The 13,416-nt window shown below is 34.4% G+C and overlaps 1 protein-coding gene across 1 annotated transcript in view; it reads left to right on the forward strand.

The window, feature by feature from the left end:
• Positions 1–13,416, forward strand: part of SKAP1 (src kinase associated phosphoprotein 1) — a 283,362-nt gene that overhangs the window by 68,668 nt on the left and 201,278 nt on the right. The gene's annotated exons all lie outside the window — the stretch shown is intronic.

A 13,416-nucleotide genomic window follows, 5' to 3' on the forward strand; every position in this document is an offset into this window, starting at 1 on the left:
GGGCCACTTCTACACACTCTTTCTCTCTTAAAAAGAGGGTATGGTAGAGCAGCCAGGAGACACTCGAAAATAGTTTATTTAGGACAGAAAGCTATTTGTTCCTTGACACTGATTGAATATATGGAACAAAATCTTTGTTCATCCAGAAGTCAATATAAAGAAAGATCAAGTACAAAATCCCATATTCTTACATATATGATGTTGTGATGAGAAAAAGAAAAAAAGTGTGTCACATTAGATTGGATAGAGAAAGGATGGGAGAGGAGAGGAGGAGTAGGGAGGATAGGAAGGGCAGCATAATAGAATAGACAATATGATTGATGTATGTACATTTCATATATGTATTATATGTCAAAATACATTCTGCTGTCATGTATGACTAAAAAAAATAAAAACAATTTGTATGGTAAAAAAAGAAAGGAAGGAAGGAAGGAAGGAAGGAAGGAAGGAAGGAAGGAAGGAAGGAAGAAAGAAAATCCCATATTCTTGACCCTAGCTTTCCTCCTTCAATGGACTTTTTTTTTTTTTTTTTTTTTTTTTTGGTGGGCGGGCGGGCGGAGGGTGGTGCTAAGAGAAAGGAGTATCTCCTACCTTGCCATTTAAAAATATTTATTTTTTTTTAGTTGGCATATCATACTTACACCAAAAAGTGGAATTTTTTGCAACATGTTCAGACATGCATCTGACATGGTTCAGTTACTGTCATTCTGCTGTTCCTCTCCTTTCCCCTCCTTCCTCCCTCTCCCTTGTTCCCTTCCTTTACTCCACTGTTCTTCTCTCTTCTGTTTTCAAAATATCTGTGCCTCCTCTCCCACCTTTTTAAACTCCTTACTTCTCTCTAGTTCCACATAGGGGAGAAAACATTCAACCCTTGACTCTCTATGTCTGGCTTATTTCACTTAGCATCCATTTACCAGCAAAAACCATGATTTCATTCTAAGTAAAACTCCATTGTGTGTATATACCACATTTTCTTTATCCAGTTATCCATTGAGAGATAGGCTGGATCAGTAACTTGGCTATTATGAATTGTGCTGCTATATACATTGGTATGCATGTATCACTATAATATGCTGATTTTAGTTCTTTTGGACAAATACCAAGGAGTGGGATATGGTGGGTCCTTTCCAGTCTTTTAAGGAATCTCCATTATTGCTTTCCAAAGTGGTTGTATTATTTTGCAGTCATATCAACAATGTGTGAGTGTACCTTTTCCCCCACATCCTCATCAGCATTTTTTATTACTTGTATTTCCTAAATTTAACTGGAGTGAGATGAAATCAGTATAGCTTTGACTTGAATTTCCCTGTTTTGATCACCTCTTAGCTGATAATGTGTTTCAGAAACTGGTAGGCTGAGTGGGAGAAAAAACTTGTCTATTTAAGTATATAAGATACAATAGGACATTTTAGGATTATGAAAAGAATAGGAATATGTAAAAAAAAAAAGAGAGAACCACTGGAAGAAGAACTTAGAAAGCCCTGGAAAATTAGGTAATGTTGGAATTGGAGTGAGAAAAGACAGAAGTGATGGCTCAAACTTTGCTAGCATTTTTTACTGTAACAGGACCCTCTGTATAGAAAGACAATGTGATGAATTTTATTTTATTAACTTTGTGAATTTGCCTAAATAAACACTTAGGTTCTTCAGGTGTTTGGACTAAATAAGTTCTGATGCAAGGAAGGAAAACAGTTTTTAAACATAAGATCCATTATTTGTAGGTGCTTTTAGTAAGGACCTACACACATTTTTCAGAAGGATATAATTCATATATCATAAAGTTCATACCTTTAGAGTGTACAAGGCATGCCAAGTATACAAGTTCATATCTTCAAAGTGTTCAAGTGGGTTTTGGCATAGTCACTGAGTTGGGCAACCACTTTCACTACCTAATTTCAGAACATTTTTACCTTCTAATAAGAAACCCACACCCATCTCAAAGCCCATACCCTTCACTGCTGTTTCACTCTCTCACTGCAAGAGTGTTGGGGATTAGTGTGTCAGCATCTAGCACAGTTCTTGGACATAGTGATCAGTGAGAAATGTAATTTGGATCTATAATCATGATATGATAATGATATACCTTTCCCTCACATTTCCACCTAAGTTTTTTTATTAGCTCACTGTCAACTTCCTAAATGCTGTTCAGTTAAAGATGAGAAAACATAGGAAAAATAAAACATAATCCCAAGAATATATTACATTGATGTAGAGAAAACAAATGGAAGAGTTCTTTTAATAAGCTTAAATATAATTGGAGAACATGAAAACATTTTTTATTTTACATTAAGATGTGGGATTGCTTTGATAATTCAAGTCGTATTTACTTTAAAAACTTTTTTTCTGCTAGGTGCAATGGCACGTGTCTGTAATCCCAGAGGTTTGGGAGGCTGAGGCAGGAGGATCACAAGTTCAAGGTCAGCCTCAGCAACTTACCGAGGCCCTGAGCAACTCAGCAAGCAAGACCCTGTCTTAAAATAAAATATAAAAGGGCTGTGGATGTGGCTCGGTGGTTAAGTGCCCCCAGATTCAATCCCTGGTACAAAAAAAAAAAAAACAAATAAAATTGTTTTAAAAACCCCCCAAAAAAACAAAACACTTTTTTTTTTACTCAGTTTTTCACTTAAAGTTACAAAGAAAAGCCAATGGAATCTTTGCCATGGAGTTATTATCATTACAGTAATTAGATATTTGAAAGATGATATTGGTCTCTGTCTAAATAACAGTATCAGTTTTGCCCTTTAAATTTGATGACAGAGCACTTTAAAATTATGGAGCAAAATGGTTTCTTTCATTTTGCTTCAATTTCTCCTTTTTAATAAAATGAGTTAATTATTGGCATTTTTGTTTAATAAGTCAAAATTTCACTTATAAGGTATGATGTTTATAATTCAAAATTTATTGTTATAAAAATATATTCATGAATATTAGGTAGAATTTCCCAGCATTGATCCAGAATCTAAAATAAATGATATGATATTTGAATAAAAATTTAGGAGAGACTGTAGGAATATTATGAATATATATAACAAGGTTTGATCTTTGTCCAAAGGTGATTCATGTCACATTTGTGATAGTGGTAAACATGGGCCAATCCAGTTTCTTGCTGATTTAAGGATTCTTTGAGTATCCACATGATGTAAAAGGTTTAAAAAAATTATCCAGTATATTTTAAGACCAAAAAATTTTCTTTGTGTAGCTTAAAAATCTAATTTTGTAAAGGCAAGCTTATATCCATGTCAAATTAAATTAATGCCTAAAAATATAGCTTGACAAAAACAAATAGTGCAAAGTGAATAAAGAAAATGTTATTTAAAAGCCACATTGACTATAGATTAGAGGAGATTTAAGAAGTTTATCAAAAAGTGCATGGCTTTTATGTGCATCTAAGTCAAACAAACTATTAGAAATGACATCTATGAGAGAATTAGGAATTTAAAGACTGGTTATTTTATGCTATTAAGAATCTGCTGTTAGGGCTGGGGCTGTAGTTCAGTGGTAAAATGCTTGCCTTGCATGTGTGAGGCACTGGGTTTGATCCTCAACACCACATAAAAATAAAGATACTGTGTGTTCATCTACAACTATATATATATATATATATGTGTGTGTGTGTGTGTGTGTGTGTGTGAAACTGCTTTTAATTGTTTTAGGTGTGACAATGGAATTATGGCTAAGGTTTTTTTTTTTTTTTTTTTAAAGAGTGTTTAGGGCTGGGGATGTGGCTCAAGCGGTAGCGTGCTCGCCTCGCATGCGTGCAGCCCGGGTTCGATCCTCAGCACCACATACCAACAAAGATGTTGTGTCCGCCGAGAACTAAAAAATAAATATTAAAAATTCTCTCTCTCTCTCTCTCACTCTCTCTCCTCTCTCACTCTCTCTTTAAAAAAAAAAAGAGTGTTTAGAGGGAGGTTTGCTGTGATATTTAAAGATAAAATCTGGTAAATAATATGGGAGAGGAGAAAGAAGCAGGATTGGGTACTGATGAAACAAGATTGGTCATAAATTGACACTTATTGAAGCAAAATGACGTATACATGGGGTTTATTACACTGTATTGTCTACTATTGTACATGTTTAAAATTCTCATAATGCAAAATAAAGGAGAAATAAATTCAGGTTGAATTTATGTGAGATTACAAATGTGAGAATATTCTTTTATTCCCATCATGAAACGTAGTACACTAAAGCATAAGATACTTTATGTATCTGGATGCAAAAATACATAGTGAACTCTTCCTTTAAATTGCTATTTCATGTCTGTGTTTATGATGAAAAGAGCACGAGCTTTGAAATAAGACTTGAATGGGATTCCAGTTCCCCTTCTTACAAGCCTTGTGAACTTTGCTAAGTGATAGAACTTCTAAAAGTGTCAGTTTTCTCATGTACAAAATCCTCCTAATATCTCCTGCACAGTTATGAGTTGTAATGAGTTATAAAAACCTGGTAACTCATGAAGAGTGCTTGCCACTTGGTAGCAAGTGACACTACCTAATATTCATTAGGTAACAAGTATTATTTTTATGTCTCAAAGTAGGGATAGGCAGGCGAATACACATATGGAGTTGTGATAATGTATGTTTCACAAATCTTTCCATAAAATTATCCATTCTACCCATGGTGTAGGGCCATGTAACTCACATGTATGCATCTGTAGGGTTTACTTTTATAGGGTGCATGCACAGGATTTTTATTTGTAGGCACTTCAGAGGTTAGATTTATGAGCTTGTTGCTCTATAATGTCTGAGGCATGTTGAATGGAAGCATGAATGTCACTTAACTTTTCAACCCTTACGATCACATACTTGGGGCATGTAGTTATGACAACTACAAGAAGCAAAACATTAAAGCAGCAAAGAAACACCATCTTTACACTGAAAAAAAAAAGAGGGGTATTTCCTTTGAAGTTGAAGAGAAGTGTTTTTGAATTAATGGAGTGTACAGTGATTTTACTAGGTTTTATTTATGAAAATACTCTTTGCATTCATGCCAAAAGGTTTTAGCACAGTTGTAAGTAGGATTTATACAAAGAAACACAGCCCAAATTTATGACGTGTTTGCAAATGGAAGAAAAATTCTGAATTTACAATATTTGTAATTTATTGTTAAATATCTTTCTATCACTATTCCTGGAATGCTAATATTTTATAAACACAAGTGTTGGTTATGAACCTAGAATATCATAACCTATACTACTTTTTAAAAAGAAATATTCCAGCATCTTTTCCATGTCTTATGGGGAATTTATAAGGGGAATATGTACACAGGACAAATACTCCTGCCTTTGGCTTTGACCCAACCTTTTAACATCAACAATCTGACAGCTGCTTTTGTGGCTTGACTTCCTTTAGGCATTTCCCCTTTCCTTATTTGCTACATTTTATACAAATTAATCTGTAGAAAGTGGATACACACACAAACTGTTTTTGAAGTTAATTACTGACTTTGATACCTTTTCAAATATTTTACTTCCTATACATCTATTGGTCAGGTTTTTAAGAGTGAATGGGTTTTTAAATTAATGCACTAATTATTTTGCAACTACTGTCAAAAGCAGTAAACAATTTTTAACAAAAGGACTCACTTTTTTCCTTCCTGAAGCTGAAATTTTCTAAGATTTTTAAAAAGGTACTTCTGCAATACATTTATTCAGAAAACCATTTTGTGGTGCTGGGGAATGAACCCAGGGCCTCATGCATGCTAGGCAAGCACTCTACTAATGAGCCACATCCCCAGATCCTGTAAGATTTTTATATCATTTATAAAATGTAAATTATCTAGTCTGGAGTAGGTAATATTGAGACATAAGGAAAAAAAGAAACTTGACTTTCATTTAGGTAATAGAATTCTCTAGAATCAGTATCTGTATTCCTTGCACAATATACTTGTATAAGAATTTTCATTGTAGCATTGTTTGTAATAGCAAAGACTCCAAACGGTCTAATTATCCAACAACAGGAAACTTGTTAAATAAATTATGCCTCATTCATTTAATATAATTTAAAGAAAAAAATATATATGACATATAATATTCTCCAGGGACTATTAGGTGAAAAGTCAATTTGGGCAAGCAATGTGTAGTTTGTTTTTGTGTCTCTTATACACACATGAGTATGCACACATACATATACATACATACATGATTTTATGTATACAATAATTTGGGAAGGATATGTACGAACCTATTAACAGTGGTCACCTCTGTTGAGGGGACACAGGTGTCAGTGGTAGAGGAGCTCTTCACTATATACATCATTTGGTACTATTTTAATTTTCACCATGTGATTGCATTGTTTTAATTTTTTAAAAAGTTAAAATAATAAATCAGTGTGTTATGTGCTGATCTGGAGCAATCACCAAAATGAATGATTTGGAAGAAATGCAAGGAACAGAACAGAACAAATACTATCATTTGTTAAAAAGAAAAAAAGATGTGCTACATGCAGAGGCACTTGTTATATTTGGATTGGAAGTTCATAAGCTATCCAAGAAGCCTCACAGTAGACGTCTCTGGAGAGAAAGGATCAAGACCAGAGAAAGAAGATGGACTTTCATTATGTGCCTTCTTGTAATGTTTGAAATCTTTGCTGTGGGCATGCTTTATTTAATAAAGATGCTTACAAAAAATTAAAAACTTAACATGGTAGTGAGCTCTTTTTCAGCAGAATTATGATTTGGTAGGTTTTTTTTATCCATTTAAATTTTTTCCTTATTTATCTTAAGATATGAATTGATGAGCAAGGCTCTGGTGATGGGATAGAATAACAGTGTTCTCTGTTGTTTAATATTTGAGAACCAGCAGTATGTATAGGCATGCTGAGTTGACATCACTTAAAATGAGTTTTAAAATAAATTATGAAATACTGTAGTATTGTATGATATCCATATTAACGGATGAGTACCTTCTCTGAGTCCATCTCAGTCCAATCTTTTTTTCATCCATAAAAGTTCATAGAACTTCTGGTTCTTGTGTTAAGTTTATTTACTTAACCAGGGAGACTTGCTGAGAAAAAAAGAAACCTTATAAACTATGTATCCTAGGTAGAAGTAATCCTAGGCCAACATAGAAAATTAGGGATGTAGTTTGTGAACACAGGATTTTAACTTAAGAATTGATATTCATCAGGAATTCTGCCTCTAACAATTTTTTAATGTTCTGATCACAAATTATGAGAGAAAAGTACAGTCAATTTGAATGCAAACTTTTCTGGTTCTTCTGCTTTAAAAAATATTTTATTTTTTAAAATTTTATTTAGGGCTGGGGATGTGGCTCAAGCGGTAGTGCGCTCGCCTGGCATGCGTGCGGCCCGGGTTCGATCCTCAGCACCACATACCAACAAAGATGTTGTGTCCGCCGAGAGCTGAAAAATAAATATTAAAAAAATTCTCTCTTTCTCTCTCTCCCCTCTCTCACTCTCTCTTTAAAAAAATAAAATAAAATAAAATAAAATTTTATTTAATGAGGAAATAGGCTAAGCCTCTGGACTTAAAGCCCAAAGCATTTGCATGATATTTGAAAGTTAAATAATGTGATAGTGGGTCCAGTTCTATTAGGAAGCATTAACTTTTCATTTAGCTTCTTACCAACACATACTTCTCTCAGAAACGTGTTTGCCAGGATGGCTGAATTACCACTAACACGGGAGAAGGACTTCTTAGTCATGGGCAAGGGGATTTATGTTACATATAGAATAAAGCTTCCAGTTTCTGCTGACTTTAGTGAGGCAAATAGTGGAGGAACCAATCTTGTGACCCTAACTGCCCTTGTCAGAGGATGTAAATTAACACACATACTTGCCAGCCTTAAAGTTATTGATCACAATTCATCTCTAAGAGTTATTTTCCTAAACTTAAAAGGAATACCTCTCACCTTTAAGATCTGTGCATTTTACTTGTATTAATACCGCCTCAATAAAATAGGAAAAATAAAATTTAAAAATAAGGAGATACTTCTCCATGTGAACTTCTGTTTCAGGGTATCAAACATGGAACTGACAATGTTGACAGTGAGAGGTTTTGGCTTTCATTAACGGCATTGCATACAAGTGATGTTCAGGAACAGGAATCCCTACTTGGGATGAGATGTGGCATGGGGAGGAAGAATCTTGTCACCCTTTGCCATTATAGCCTTCATGGTATTAGAGGTCTATGTTACTCACAAAATAGCCTCATCCTTTCTACAGTGTGTTGAAAGTTGGTTCACATTTTCAGGTCTGCTAATATGACCTACAATCCATTATTTATTATGTTTTGTTTTATTTTCTTGGGCTTATGTAAAATTTTTCTTTTATCTACCAATAGACTGTAGAACATAGATTCTCATGTTTTTTTAAGTGAATTTTTTTTTAAATCCATCTAGCTGTACAGTTCTCTCAAGAAGTTTCCTAAGTTATGTTGGCTCCCCAATTGGAGCATTGTAGACCCCAGAATGCAACAGGATTATAAAAGGGTGCTAAGGTTCTCTGCAATTTATTGTTAGGGAGAAAGGAAAGGGGAAGTTGGGAAGAGACAGCAAAGTGAACGAATAATAATAAAATTGCTGCATTCATGTGGTATTATATTTTTCAAAGGATTTTTCTACTCTGAGACTTAAAGCATGATTTTGCCAAAAAGGAAATATTCTTTAACTAAGCTAGGCCCAAGCTATATTTAGGTATGGAACACATTGGTTCATTTTCTGTTAAGCCAGGTCAAAATACCCAGAATCCCACAGAATCAAACAAAAAAAGAATAGAAAAATTCAATATATTGATGTGACTAAGCCCCAAGTAGCTGTATTAAAGTTTGCAAGCAGGAAATTCATGCCAAAAGTGATATTTTAAAAATCGCTACACCAATACTACTATAATAAATTTAAACTGTGGGTTTGACCACTTCCTCCTTGGCCACATTCAGCTTTGTCAGTTCCAGTCTCTATACCTAATGTGACTCTGCTATTATTACTACTAAGAAGAATTTATATTTTGATTGTAGATTTACTTTGTTGAAGTAAAATAATAATACTAGTTAATTCCATAAATTCAAGATGTTGGCTGTCATTCACTATGTTTTCTCTTTGAATAATGATCATGATTTATAAAGCCTGCAGATTTGGCTCCCAAGCAGGTCAATGTGTTAGGACAAGAATTTAGTAATCAGACAAGGTGAGGTCAAAGCCTGGATGTAACACTTATGAGTCACTTCAGGGACTTGGAGTAAACTACTTATTCTTTGTGTCTCAATATCTTCATCTGCATCTTTGGAATAATAATATAACCTAGGATTGTTTCCAGGATTGAATTAGATAATACATGAAGAGCCCTGGCCCAGAGCCTGTACCCTCTAAGAGTTCAGCTAGTTATCATGTTTTATTATTATAGCTGACTTTCTCCTGCAAGTATGTTGAAAATTCAATTCAGTTGAATAACTTTGTAATAAGAATTAAGGCATGAAAATACAGTGATCCAAAGAAAACAGAACTACAAACAATAATTCCAGCTTATGGTTGCCTGGTTGCCCAATGATGAATTCATTCATTTTATAACATAGTTATCCATATACTACTAAATGCCTAGGTTTACATGTTTTGAATTCTGTCAGAAATCTTATTACTATTGAAAATATTCCAACTCAGCAGGTTCTATTTTAGTACCACTTGAACAATAATGGTGGTAGATGGAATGTGTTAGTGTAAAGCCGGAATGATTGCTGACAGGCTGTAATTTGCTTTATGAAGTGTGCATTGTCACATATACAATTATCTGGTTTATATTTGTTGCTGCCAGCCCTCCAGTGTGTTAATATCCAGGAGTTGAGCCTCTATGTGAAACCTAAGAAGGGTTAAAAATCTCTGCATTTTCTGAAGGCAGAAGAGAAGGAGCAAAAGAGTACCCACAGTGGTTACTTTTTCTTCTCTCTCTCTCTTTTTCTCTCTCTCTCTCTCTTTCCCAGAGCTAGGATGATGCTACACACTGCAGCTCACCCTACTGGTCAAAATGAAAAACTGCATCATGAAAGACCATTTTCTTGGAAGGGGGGTGCTTTTCAATGGACTCCCGCGGGTGATTTCCTCTCCAATCCAACACTGACAGATGTAGTCCATATGAGAATATTATTAAGCTATGGCTACATAGCTTTTGGTTGTTAGAATCACAGGTTCTGTTGTAGTGATTGTACTTTGAGTGTCTGTCAGTTTGGTTCAGTTTCTGATCGTTTAGACTGTACCATTCTCTGAAAATGTTATCTCTGAAGGTTCTTAAGAAGTCTGTTGTCCTTAGTATAATTGTATAATCAGTAAACAGTGTCATAAGCTAGCATAGTTAATCTTAGGCACAATTTACGTCTTGTACATTCAAGATCTAGTTGGAGCAACTTTTTAAAAAATGATAAATGAAAACTTTCTTTACCTGGCCTATCATTTGTTCTGTAGGGTTAATGACATTCAGCACTATTACACTTAGCTGCTAGGGCCTTGAGGGGAAAAAAGAGAATATTTAAACATTGAGTTATGGATAGCTTTAGAAGGAGGGGAATATGGGCAGAAAGACTGCATAGAACAGAGAAAAATTTGAGACCTTCACTATACATGGATTAATCACAAGAACTAACCACGCACATCCAAGTGGATATTTAGAAATCATTGAAGCCTCTGAGATGTTCTGTGAGAAACACCATACATTTTCTAGTGCATGAGTATGTGCAAAAATGGTGTGTAATTTATAAAGGAAGTATTGACAGAGCTTTAGCTTTGGTGTTGCAAATGTGCTCTATGATGTATTTACATGTAAGTAACATTTCACATATATGGCCACGTGTGTACCTACATGTTTCTTTAGTTGGGATTAGATTCAAAAACTTAGACAAATGGTTATAATAAAGAATAATACGCTGTCATTTTGCTAATCTTACTACAGTTCAGCTTTGAGAACTGCATTACTATTAAATTGGTCCATGAAAATCTGGCAATATTAATGCTATCAAGCATGAAAACTAACTGGATTTGGATCAGGGAGTTTTATTTATAGGAATTTAGTGAGGATTTATTAGTTTAAAGAGGAAGCTCAGTGTCTCATGGATTCTTAAATATTAGAGTAGAAAGTCTCATGTTCCCTTCCAACTGCAGTAACAATAATAAAAAATAAAATAAAAATAGAAAAATGTTCAGACAATTTTATATTAATTGTAAGATTACAAATTAACTAATTATATTAATTTCATTTTCCTTATATTATCTAATGAGATGTGGTGAAGTAATAGCAAACCCTGGAAAGTTTCTAACCATACCATATAAATAGTTGCAGGTATGAATAGAGTCTTTATAACATAGCTAACAATTAATTAGAAGACAAAAGTGATGGCTTATACCAACATTAAAAAATTGCTTTACATATTGAATAAGCAAGCATATTTGTATGTCTTATCTGTTATTTTTGTTCTTATATTCTGTTGTAGTTTTTAAATGCTTAAACTTCTTTTTTTTTTTTCCATTTCTTTGGTACACTTGTCATTATGCCCTGTTTCTGTCCCTAAGTAGTACCTGCAAGTTCAGGAGTAGATGGGTTTGCTTTGAGTCAGAATACTCACATTATGGTTCATTTTTCCCTTGTTTTATTTGGAATTGAATTAGTAAATGAAAGTTTTTAGCAGTTTAATTCACTTCTCCATAAAGTTTATGGAGCAGCAACAGCTGGTTGAATCCATGGCAGAAAAAGCCAAATTCTAGTGGCCACGCTATTGTTTCAGAATTAAGGGGGAAAACTCATTAACTCTTAATGAAAACACAGGGAATAAAAACAAATAGCACAGAAACCCTGGCAAATAATTACCTTACACCTGACACAAAGCTGTTTTATCTTTCTGCTCCAACCCTCAGAAATTCCCAACTTATCACTCTACGGAGCATGAATGAAATTGAGTTTGACTCCCAGAAAAGAACAATAGAGAAATCATCCCCCTTATGGGCCCCTCAGCACTACTCAGTGGAGAACCTGCCATTGAATCTACTAAGGAGTGTATCTAGCGCCCAATTCTTATGACACTTTGGATAGAGGAACAAATTACCAGCTAATAGCAGGTGAACCCTTGATATAGTTTCCTCGGATCTTGTTTAGAAATACAAAGAGAAAGACTGAAGGTAGTGGATGTGATTAATGGAGATACGGTGTGTTAGAATATATATCTGTATAGAAATATATTGATTCTGAGCGAGTTGCCGTGGAAGTGTGTCTCCAGTGGCAGAGGGTCTTGCTTGTGAGAGAGGCACTCTAAGCAGATGGAGTTCGAAGCCCTAATTGTAGAGCTGCTGAGTGGAAATGTCTGTCACTATAGTTTGTGATCATTTATGTCTGATCCCACTGGACTACAGTCGTGGCCACTTGGAACTGTGATTGTCAGAGGTACAGATGAATTCAGAGAACATGCATGGTTATATTTTAAGGAAAAATGATGCTCTAAACTTAAGCAAATCCAAAATGACCACAGTAATTGCCAGTTCTTCTATAAAACTTTTCACCCATGCATCTTGAGTAGTTGTAATCATTTTAATTACATGGGAGTGTTTATTTATACCGTGTTATAGACTAGTTGCTGTGTGAGCCCAAGGGAGTTGGGCCACTTGATATGACACTAAAAGCACTTATAACAACATCTTCATCATCAGGAACTAATTGTGCTTGGGTGTAAGGCATATTTTAAAATGTTTCTCCCACCACAACCATCTGTAGTACTGACCTAGGCTCTGTTTCGATACCTGGAGTTGTATTCCTTCCTCGTCGCATACTTTATAGGGGCACAGTCTGGCATTTGGCACACAGGTCCGTCTTGGATAACTGTACTCAAAAACCATAGGAATCACGTGGCAGTGACTTTTCCATCTGAAGTTAATAAATCAAGTGCCAAATCCAGGCAGGTTTTGGGTGAAACTTTTCTTTTTTTTAAAGTGAGCTATAAATGATCTGATATAGAAAAAGGACATGAATGGAAGAACTTACAAAATGAAAACAAAGCCTGTAATTTAGTTAACAGCAATGTAGCTATGTTAACTTCTTGGTTTTGATAGATATACTTTAGTTGTGGAAGGAAATGAGTTTATGGGGAACAAGTTGAAGAGTATATGGGAACTCTTTGTACTATCTTTGCAACACTTACATAAATCAAAATTTATTCCAAAATAAAAACTTCATTAGAAAACATAACACAATGGAACAACAAAAGCCCTTCCTGGTCTTCATTTAAAAAAAAAAAAAAAAAAAAAACTTAGAATAAATGCCAGAATGTGTAAGCATAGGTTCTTTCTCTTTGTTGGTAGATTTGTCAGGTTCCTGGAAAAAAAACTGAGTCAAGAATGATAGTTAATAAATAATGTTTCATATATATTACAAATGTCAAATTTTTCTTGGCAATCTAAACTACTTTTTTTTTAAGGATTTTGATTAGGTT

The sequence above is a fragment of the Spermophilus citellus genome (assembly GCF_964194105.1).
Source record: "Spermophilus citellus genome assembly, chromosome: 17".
NCBI lineage: Eukaryota > Metazoa > Chordata > Mammalia > Rodentia > Sciuridae > Spermophilus > Spermophilus citellus.